Consider the following 11,204-nt stretch of genomic DNA (forward strand, 5'->3'; position numbering starts at 1 on the left):
CAGGAGGGGCTTTTCAAAGCAAAGAGCGACACTGTGAAGACGGTGGAAGGCCACCAGAGGCCAGGCAGCCGTAGAAGCTGAACAACTTAAGGAAGTGGATTATTCTTCCCTGGAGCCTCCACAGGGAACCAGCCTCTCAATGGCTTGACGTTAGCCTAGTGAGACTGATTTTGGACTTCTGACTTCTAGGACCACAATAGAATAAATATGCATTGTTTTAAGCCACTGAATTTGTGGAAATTTGCTACAGTGGCCATAAGAAACAAGCATGGTGACTATGCTCAGGTTGAGCCAACAGTGTGGCAAGATCACATTATAAGCGGCAGAGAACTAGTACAGTGGAGGACATGATTGTCCTCTGTGCAATCCGCTGGGATGTCAGTGTTTGGACATCAATTCTGGACTCTTCATGGAGCGAGGGACAGAGACAATTTGGAGGAGACTGGCCACCTTTGGGGAGTATTTGTCCAGTCTATGTTCTCTGAGAACTGCTCCCCAACCCTCCCAAGGTTGGGTTGGCACAGCTAAGCTTATGCCATGTGGCCCCGTTGCCTTGGCCACACTTGGTCTGACCAGGGTGGACAACTGACCCCAGCTCAGTCAAACAACTGCTTTCTCCTGAGGATCTGTAATTGAAGCAGATTCTTGTTGAATCTGGGCTAGTCAATGAACCAAGGTCAAGCGAACTCAGGCCCCGGGAGCTGTCCTGCATCACACACTCAGACAAGTGGAGAACAGAGGCGCTGAGGGTGGTGTGCTATGAGCTGCCCCACGCGGGCACGCATTTGTTCGTGATAACCTCTCAATTCTTTCTTCTTTGCAATTTTTTATTGAGACACAATTCATCTATTAAGAAAATACACTGCAGGGATCCCTGGGTGGCGCAGCGGTTTGGCGCCTGCCTTGGCCCAGGGCGCGATCCTGGAGACCCGGGATCGAATCCCACATCGGGCTCCCGGTGCATGGAGCCTGCTTTTCCCTTTGCCTGTGTCTCTGCCTCTCTCTCTCTCTGTGTGTGACTATCATAAATAAATAAAAATTAAAAAAAAAGAAAAAAAAAGAAAGAAAATACACTGCATATATTAAAGCATACAACTCAGTGGGTCTTAGGATATTCACGATGTTGTGCAACCATCACCACTGTTTAATTCTGGAACATTTTCATCATCTCCAAGGACCTCCATGCCCATCCACAGTCCGAGTCCTCCTCCCTCAGCCCCTGGCAACTGCTCATGTGCTTTTCTGTCTCTATGGATTTGCCTGTTCTGGACACTTCCTATAAACAGGTTCACCATGTGGACTTTGTGGCTGGCTTCCTCCACTCAGCACAAGATTCTCGAGGTTCATTCATGTTGTCACCTGGTGAGCTTGGTGGTTCCTCTTGGTGGCTCCTCTTGGTGGCTCATACTATTCCCTTGGGTGGATAAGTTTGTTACTCGTTCATCAGCTGGTGGGCATCTGACTTGTCTCTCCTTTTTGCCTACTTTGAACAACACTGCTGCGGATGCCTGCAGACACGCTTCTAGGTGAGCGTCTGTCCTGTTCTCCTGGGTAGGTCCCTGGGGCCCGAACTGGTGGTTCTATGGTGACTCTGCTTAACTCCTGTCTCTCATCTTCTGAACATCTGTGAGATCCACAGCGCCATCTTCATTCTCATTTCTGACATGATTTTCTTGTACCTTCTCCATTTTTATCCTGCTCCAGCTCTGCAGGTCTTATCGATTTTATTTTGCTTTTTAAAGAACAAACTTTTGGCTTGGTGGGACCTTTTTACCTGTTGCCTGAAAAAGTTAGTTGGTGTCCGCTTATATTTTAATCACCTCTTTCCTTTCACAGACTTTGGTTCATTTTGCTGTTATTTCCAACCTTGTCTTTTGTAATACTTCTGTTCAAAACCGTGTTTCCCAGCAAGCATGGCGTCAGCTACAATCACCCAAACTTTGATAGCATTTTTCGTTACCACTCTGTTCAGTGTATTTTCTGACTCACATTGTGATACCACCCCGCCCTTTGATCCATGAATTAGTTCAAGATGTATTTTTCAGTTTTCAGACAGTAGGGCCTGGCCTCGATCCCTTGGTGAAGCTATCAGAATGTCACTTGGGGTCTTGGCTGCCTTCTCTGGAAGTAGCAAATGTATTTGTTTTCTTCCCTGCGTAACAAATCACAACAAATTTAGCAGCAGCTTACAACAGTTGTTCGTTAGCTCACAGGTGTGTAGGTCAGAGGACTGGGCTCTCTGCTTAGGGTCTCATTGGGCTGAAATCAAGGTGTCATATGGGCTGCCTCTCACCTGGAGCTCAGCGCCAGCTTCCAAGCTCATTTGGATCATTGGTAGAACTTATTCCTTGCATTTATGGGTCTGAGGTCCCTGTTTCCTTGTTGGCTGGCAGCCAGGGGCTGCCCTCAGCTCCTACAGGCTGCCTGTGTCTCTTGCCTTCTGCATCTTTCAGGCCAGCAAAAGAGACTCTCTCCCACACGTAGAATCTCCTTTGCTGGGAAGAAACTTGTCCCTTTTAAGGGCTCACCTGATTAGGTCAGGCCAACCAGGGATACTCTCCCTATCACAACATCAAGTGATTTGGAACATTAATCACACTTGCAAAATTCATTCCTCAGAAGTGGCTACCTGAATATTTGATGGAATAACCTGAAGAAGGTGTGTACACCAGCAGGGAGGGGTCCTGGAGCTGACTTCGAGTTCTGACTACCAACATAGGGTTTACCTCCTGGGCCTCCATCCTCTCTGAGGATCTCCCAACCTGGCTCAGGAATTCTTCATTATCTTGTTAGCTTTCTGATGCACCCTGACAGATTTAAAAAGATTTGGTCCAATTGTTCTGCTTTTTCCCAGTGGAATGGTTGATCCCAATGAATACTACTACTGATAGCAGAACCTCCTTTAATCCTGATTAAAACAACAAAACAAAACAAAAAAATCCCCCTAAACTCTCAGGAATAAAAGACAAATTCCTTAACTTGATAAAGGACATCTGTCAGAAATCTCAAGCAAATGTCATATCTAATGGTGAAATATTAGGCCAATTCCTATTGAAAGCCAGGATTGAGATAAATTCAAGTGCTTTTCATGGCTTCTAGTTGAAATATGGAGTCTTGGCAATAAAGAAGCTAAAATTGCAAAGGAAGGAAACAGAAACTGTCATTATTACAGTTAGATATGCCCCTCTATCTAGAAAATCCAAGAAGACTCAGTCACCTGTTAAATTACTGGAGTTAATTAGAGAGTCCAGCAATATGGCAAACCAGATCGACACGAAGAGTGGTAACGTTCCTCACGGCAGCAATAACTAGAGATGTGATAGAAACACATCATGCCAGTTACATGAGCTTCAGAATCTGGAAAATACCTGGGAATGAATCTGGCCCAAAGTGGGAGGATTCAAATGTTGGGAATCACAAAACCTCTATGAGGAGCACAACAGAAAATCTCAGTCAATGGTGAGAAACATCTACTCAACTTCTATCCTGAAGACTTCTTGCTCCTCAGGGAAATCGCAGCCAAAATCTCAGTAGGGGGAATTTTTCATGAAGTTCCTTAACCTGACCCCAACATTCATAAGGAAGACATCACAGGCAAGATAAATAAAGTGCTTCTGATGAAGAATAGTATTGGGTTCTCCCAGAATTCTGGGATCTCTAGAGCTTGGAATCGTGTGGTGTCGGCATGAGAACCACAACAGCCCTGGGGTTGGGGTTGATGATCCAGAATGATCTAGAATGATTTGTGCATACAGCCTCTGGGAATTCAGTGCAAGAAAAGGTAGCATTTCCACTCCGTGGGAAGATCATTTTCCTTTCCTTTTTTTAATAAATAGGGAAAATTGGCTTGTTGTCTCGGTCAGGGCATACTCAAGAAAGGAGAAGAATATTTAAAATAGAAGGGGTTACCTGGGTGGCTCAGTGGTTAAGCGTCTGCCTTCAGCTCAGGATGTGATCCCTAGGTCCTGGGATTGAGTTCCGAATGGGGCTCCCTGCTCAGTGGGGAGTCTGCTTCCTCTTCTTCCCTTCCCCCCACTCATGTTCTCTCTTACTCATGTCTCTCTCTCAAATAAATAAAATCTTTAAAAGAATAAAATAAAATAGAAGGAATGGATACAGGGTACTGGTTGCACAGGTGATGGGAGAGCGGAGAAGCCAGCAGGGGCCAGAGAGACAGCCCAGCCCGCCGAGGTGAGGGGACACAGTGGGTTGGGGCCAGCCAGTGGGGGTTGGGAGCATGGTGGGCTTACCCAGGGACAGCTGGAGTCATGGAGTGGGTGTGGTTCTTTCCAGAGAGGCCACCTGGGCAGAGTGGGGAGGGGCAGGAGCATGCTGGCTGTGCTTTTCTTCTGCCCTTCAATCCAGCCAGAAGCCAGGTGGCCCGTGGGGTCAGCTCCCTGTGCGATGGGGCTAAGCCAGGGCCCAGAAGGAGCCAGAGGCAAATGGGCCAAGATGGTGACCCACTCTCAGGAAAAATAAATAAATTAGATCTTACCTCATGGCTTAGGAAAAAAAAAATCATATCAGTCAAAGACCTAACAGAAGAAACGAAAGAATAAAGTATTAAAGCGCGTAGAGAATACGGTTACCAGCTTGGTGCACATAATGCTATAAATAAAGGACACACCAGTGAAAAAAATCAACCACAGGGGCACCTGGGTGGCTCAGTGATTGAACGTCTGCCTTCAGCTCAAGTCATGTTCCTGGGGTCCTGGGATCGAGTCCCGCATTGGGCTCCCTACACGGATCCTGCTTTTCCCTCTGCCTGTGTCTCTGCCTCTCTCTCTCTGTGTGTCTCTCATGAATAAATAAATGAAATATTAAAAGAAAAAGAAAAATCAACCACAACGGAAGGCTACAGTGTATAATATGAAACCAAAAATCGTCTTTCTGACTACAGATGCCAGAAACAAATGTAACACATGGCAGACAAGGAGCAAAACTCTGTGACATATAAAAAAAGGACCAAGGATTAATACTAGGATATGTAAGCAGTTCTACAAATCAATAAAGAAAAGACAAAGCAAACCACAAGGAAGACCGGCAATTCCAAGAAGAGAAAATTTGGGAAATGCTAAGATGGGAAACTTCAAACATGCTGCTGGCGGACATCACTAATTATGGGGAAACTGCAAATTAAAACAAGAGTGTGAAGCCACGTTAGGTGAGTGCAAAGGATAAAGTGATAATTGCTGACATGAATATGCGATGGAGACTAGAGCGTGCCTCTATTCCTCACGTCCTGTTACTCAGTAATGACCAGACTCCACACTTTAGTTGCTCCCAGAATCAAGGCTGAGACTCATGTTCTCCTTTGCAAGCAGGTGTGGCCACATGATTAGGTTCAGGCATTGACATGTAAGGAGAAGGGTGGAGGGGCAATTTCTGGAATCTTCCTTGAAAGATAGCCAGTGGGTACCGTTCATCCCTTTCCCCTTATCCTTTCCTCCTTCCTGAGGTTGGGAATGCAGCTGTGTTGGCTGGAACTGCAGCATCAGTCAGAAGATCTAGGGAAAGGAGGCCAGGCAGGATGGAGCCACCAGCCAGGTTCCTGGGAACTTTGGGTGAGCAGAGCTGCTAGGAAGCCCTAGCTTGCCCACCTCTGGCCTTTCATACAAGAGATGCCTACACTTCTATCTGGTTTGTTTTCAGTTCCTGTTACTCTTAGCCAAATTGATTCCTAGTTGGTACAGGGCACAGATGTTTTGGACTGAATTGTCCTATGTCCAATATATGAAATTCATATATACCTCAAAATGTGACTGTTCTAGGTAAGAATGAGGTCATGTGAGTGGGCCTGAACCCAGTATAACTGGTGTCCTTATGATGAGAGGAGATTAGGACACAGATGCACCCAGAGGGACAACTACGTGAGAAGGTGGCCATCTATAGGGCAAGGAGAGAGGCCTCAGGAGAAACTAACCCTGCTGACACCTCGATCTTGGACGTCTGGCCTTCAGGACTGTGTGGAAAGAGATTTCTATTGTTGAAGCTCCTCAGCCCTTGGTACTTGGCATGGCAGCCTGAGCAGATGATACAGGTATGCTGGCGGGCAGCTGGGCTGCTGATGGCTATGAAAGTTGCTCCTTGTCTTCGATTGCACCCCTGGCACCTAGAGCTGCACTTGCGTGTGAGTCCACATATATGGCTCTTGGCTGCAGTGTTATCTTACAGGCTTGTGGGCAAACATGCAGGTACAGACACACACACACACACACACGCCCGTGCCACGGCCGACAGCCTGGCTTACCTTTGCAAACGGAGTGGTGGGCTTGGGATGCTCAAGGGTACCTACAGTTTTATTAGTAGCATTTCAAATGTTTTGCCAATGTCAAATAAATAAGCAGACTGCGACCTCTCCCCTTCCACTCAGAAGAGACCACTGGCATGCAGCCACCACCCTGCTGTCCTGAGCATTTGGGGCACTCTCTGGCTGGCTTGGCCAGAACTCGGGCACCGGCTGTCCCTTGTGTCCACAGGCTTTGGAGGGTTGGGAGCCTTTGATCCAGCAGGGAGTTGGGGCCCCAGAGCACTGGCCCCAGTTCTGCCCCCTGCACCCCTGTCAGCCTGTTACATCATCAACCACGGGTCTTGCCGCCTTCTCGGCTTCCTTGTCCCTCCCAGTTGTGGAATCTGAGCCTCTGCCTTCCCTCAGACTCTTTCATTCTTCCCTTGGCATGCCTGTCTCTGGGCTGCCTCCGTGCCCCTCTGGCCTGGAGCGACTGGGTTCATGCCCAGAGAAGCGGGTGCATATTCCTGAAAGCTCATGGCAGGATTACAGCCCAGGGAGGGCGGCTGGAATGTCAAGTCGCTCACCAATGTCTAAGGGCTTCTGTGGCCAACTACAAGGAACCGACTGAGCCACACACAGGGGCTTCAAAGGGACTTTCTCAGGCCCCAGTCTTCCTTTACACACGGCACCAACTTTCGGAGTCCACAAAGAAGGCTTGTTGAGATTCAAACTCTGAGGGGGAGAATTACAGCCCACAGGTGGCTTCCAAGGTCTGGTCCTGAAATGGGCCAGGGGTCCTGGTTCAGGGCTGCCCTGTCAGCCAGAGAGTAAATTATGGGGTCAGTGGGGAGTGCTCCCATGGGGACAAGGGAGTAGGAGGTGCTCCCATGGGGAGAAGGGAGTGGGAAGTGCTCCCATGTGGATGGGGGCAGTGCTCCCTGTGTGGATCCCAGTGTAGACTAGGGCACTGCTCCCAATGTGGGTAGCTGGTGTGGGCAGGGACCTGTCACAGGTAGGGGGCTCTGACCACTCCTGCCATGCTTAGTTTAATGATAAATTACTCTCAGCAACTCACTTAGACAAAGACAATGGAAATCATCTCAAATCTCCTGCCAACCACCGGGAAAAGGAATGAAACAGAAAACAGCAGAAGAACCCATTCCCTCCTGTACCCCCTGGGCCTGGGTCTGGAGGGCAGGGGAGGAGGTGAATTGCTGGCTTTCTTGGTCCAGCCACTGTTTCTGGGGCGTTGTCCTGCTCGCTGTCTACACCAGGGTTGCGGGGAAGGAGGGGAAGAGGGCGTGCCTTAGGTGCCTCTGTACTCCTGCTGATCCTTCACTGAGCCTCAACCTACACCTTTCCAGAACTCTGGGCCAGGCCCCAGCTCACCAGGGCAGGAGGATTCAGCTAGCGGCACAGCCCCGGCCATGTGGGAGCATGAGCCCCGTTGGTCTGTGATGCCAGCATCCTGGACACCTTGGTCTGACAGGAGCCCCTGCTCTGTCTTTGGGCTCTGGCTGCAGGACTGGCCGCTACTGCTGTCCCTTGTGTTTGCCACAATACCCCAGCTTGCTTAACAGGGCCTGGATCTGGTCACTAGTGGAGCTGCACTCCGAGAAGAGCCACCAGCGTTTCCTTCACTGGACACCCTCCTCAGATCCACCTAAGACTCCAGTCTGCGATGCTGGGCGGGAGTTCCATCTCTCCAGTAGCCCACACAGCTCTTTCTGGTGGCATCCTGAGTGGCTGCCCTCTGTCCTCACCCCTCCACTTCCCCAGGTGGAAGGGTCTGCGCTTGGACTTGTGCCCCTGTGCCCAGGTGGGCTGTCATGGAGGTGCACGGAGCCAGGGCACTGGCCAGTGACAGTCTGGCTCCTGGACTTTGCAGTTTGGACAGTGAAGGTGGGAGCCTCCCTTGGATGGGAGATGAGGTGGGGAGCCAGTGTGGTTGTCCCTTAGGGAGATGGGGCAGTGGGCAAGAGAAGAGCTGGAAGCTGGGCTAGCTACCCAGAACTGCTCAGGAGAGCTGCTTGTCCAGCAGGCAGTGAGAGCCAGAGCCCTCGGGAGCCAGGTGGTGAGGACAGGCAGGGGCTGAGCAGCAGGGTGGGGGAGTGGGGGGCCCCAGAAGACTCCAGGAGTCCAGGGGGGCCAGGCACGCTAGGCTGCAGACCCTGATGGAAGAGCCATGGATAGGAGTCTGAGGCTAGGTACAGATCACCCGCAGCAGTCAGGGAGGCCAGCCTGGGCTCTCTGAGCCTTCACTTTCCCATCTGCAGAATGGGCTAACATTTACCATGGAGCTGGTTCGATGCTTCAATAAGCAAAAAGCTGTAAAGTGCCCAGCCCTAATCTGGGGCTTAAAGTGCCTGCCCAGCCTCTCAGCAGGGAAGACTATGGCTCAGAAATGAATTCTTCACAAGGGAAACCCAGGTCCCATTCAGGCTGGCCCTTTCCCTTGCCCTCCTCTGGCATCTGACCTTCTACCAAATGAATGTCTTGTATGTGTGTATGTTGTGTGCTGGCACGGTGCAAAGGGTGCCATCCACAGCATCTCCATCACCGCTTCTGCAGCCCTGGGAAGTGGGGACTGGAATGCTCCTGGGTTTATACATGGGACCCCCAAAGACCAGAGAGGCTCAGCACTCCACTCATGGCCAAGCTGAGTGTGAAGGCCAGCCCAGCGCACAAACTTATAGCACATGGAACTTGGTCTTGAGACACTGAGGTCAGGGTAGGCCAGGAGGGGCCTTCAGAGTTGGGGGTGGGGCTCTACACAGTGTGTCCTGGGAGGAGGAGGAGGGGAGGGGCCCAGGAAATGTGTGCTTGAGGGCAGGAAAGGGAGGGGCCTCTGGATCCTCTGAGGTCCTGGGAGAGGCTCAGACCCCGCAAGTGATTTATTTTTCCTTGACAACTAATTATTCGGAGATCCCATGGTTTAGTAGGGTTCATGGACGTGTTGGAGGGCCCGGGAGTGGAGTTCGGGCATCCCTCCTGTGTTGTTCTGCTCCAATCTTGTTTGGAGGCTTGCACAGGGAATCGTAGGTTCCTGAGCTCAGGGCAGGGGGTGCTGACTTAGGGGAGACCCCCGTGGGGGTGTGGCCGGGCCGGAGAGACTGGAGCCCACAGGGAGACCCTGCATGTGAAAACACAGACAGAGGAAAGTCCTACCTGCCCATTCCCTCGTGTACCTACTCCGTTCCCCCATCAACCACCCTCTTCTCAGCCTCCCATGGGTCCGCTGCGTTCCTTTAAGCACACCCACACCCACACCCACATGCACACACGCGTACACGCGCACGCGCGCACACACGCAGATGCTGCGCCCTATTCTCCCTCTGCCTCCGGCGTCCTCACATCTCAGGTAACTACTATATACTTACTTAATAATGCGCCCTGCAGATCTTCCCAGACGGATACCTAGAGTACGTCCTCGTCCTTTTTATAAATAGCTGCTGCATCCGGCAGGGGACTGGCAGGAAACAGATGGCTCACTCAAACTGGGCAATTCGAGGAGCGTTTACTAAGAAGGACTCTTCGGGGAGGCGTGGGCAGGAGGTAGTGAAGTCACAAGGGGCGGCCCTTATCCTTACTGCCCGAGCTTTGAGCGAGGGGGCTTGGGGACGAGGGAAGGAGGGAGACGGCCAGCGGGGGTGCCGGGGCAGGAGCCGTGACCTCCGGTCAGGAGTGCAGTTGGCCAGAGATGTCTGTACAGGGGGATCAACACCTCTGCTCTCTCCTCCTGGCCCCTGCCCCATGGCCGAACTGACCTGAAGTCTGAGACAACGGTGGCCCCTCACGCAACCGCCTCCAGAGGCCCGAGCAAGGTGAAGGGTGGATCCAGTTCAGGTTGCTGTGCCATGCACATTCTTTTTTTTTTTTTTTTTTTAATATTTTATTTATTTATTTCAAAGAGAGAGAGAAAGAGAGAGAGAGAATGCACACATGAGCAAGAGTGGGGGTGAAGAGTAGGGGGAGAGGGAGAAACAGACTCCTCAGTGAGCAGGGAGCCCAACACAGGGCTCTGTCTCAGGACCCTGGGATCATGACCTGAGCCCAAGGCAGACGCTTAACTGACTGAGCCACCCAGGCACCCTGCACATTTTCTTCTTCTTTTTTTTTTTAAATACATATTTCCACTTAGATTTCTCATCTGTCGCTCTCAACATTTAGGCATATATCTAAAGGATACATTTGCAGAAGTGGAATTGCTAGGTCAAAAGGTTAATGTACTTGCTGTTTTGATAGTCATTGCAGAGTCTGTGGGGTGATATCTCTTCCTACATAGTTTTTACCAACAAAGGGGTGCTGTCAAATTTGCATTTCTGCCAAGTGGATAGTGAGAAGCCACTGCAGGGCTAATTTGCATTTCTCTTAATTTGCATTGTTTATGTCTGAGGGCCTTCTGTATTTCACTGTCCTCGTTCTTCATCATTTTTTTCCTATTGCATCATTGGTCTTTATCTCCTTAGTTTCCAAGAGCTTTTTGTATATTAGGGATATTAGCTCTCTGACAGTGATCTGAGTTGTAAATATTTTTTTCCCACTTGGGTCTTTTGACTTTGCTTACAGTCGCTTTTGCTTCACAAGGTTTTGATCTATCCATCTTTTACAGTTGTTAAATTACGCCTCATAGTTTGAAAAGCCTTCCTTTGCTTCAAGATTGTAAAGCTCAATTCTTCCCATACTTCTGTGGCTTCATTTATACATTTAATTTTTAATTCATTTAGAGATTATCCTGATTTATGGTGTGAGATATCTAACCTGCTCTTTTTCCCCAGAGAGCTACAGTAATGCTCCCTCCTGCTAGAGACCCTTCTGGTCTGCTGTCCAGAAGCTGTCAGCATGATCCTTCTAGAATATAAATCTGTTAGTGACATTTCCCTGACTAATGCTGCTCAAGGACTCCCCAGGATGAAGTTCAAACTCAATGGCCTGGCATCCTTGGCCTTCTGTGGTCTGGCCTCAGTTTACC

General features: G+C 49.9%; 1 long non-coding RNA gene across 1 annotated transcript; it reads right to left on the reverse strand.

The window, feature by feature from the left end:
* Window positions 1–1,112: 1,112 nt before the first annotated feature.
* Window positions 1,113–9,765, reverse strand: LOC125756093 (uncharacterized). The gene is made up of 2 exons (XR_007414195.1): window positions 9,613–9,765; window positions 1,113–2,152 (listed from the first exon to the last, which is right to left on the reverse strand). It is a non-coding gene; the product is annotated as an uncharacterized LOC125756093 (long non-coding RNA).
* Between the last annotated feature and the right edge of the window lie 1,439 nt (window positions 9,766–11,204).

This window comes from Canis lupus, chromosome 11 (genome assembly GCF_003254725.2).
Source record: "Canis lupus dingo isolate Sandy chromosome 11, ASM325472v2, whole genome shotgun sequence".
NCBI classification, from domain to species: domain Eukaryota; kingdom Metazoa; phylum Chordata; class Mammalia; order Carnivora; family Canidae; genus Canis; species Canis lupus.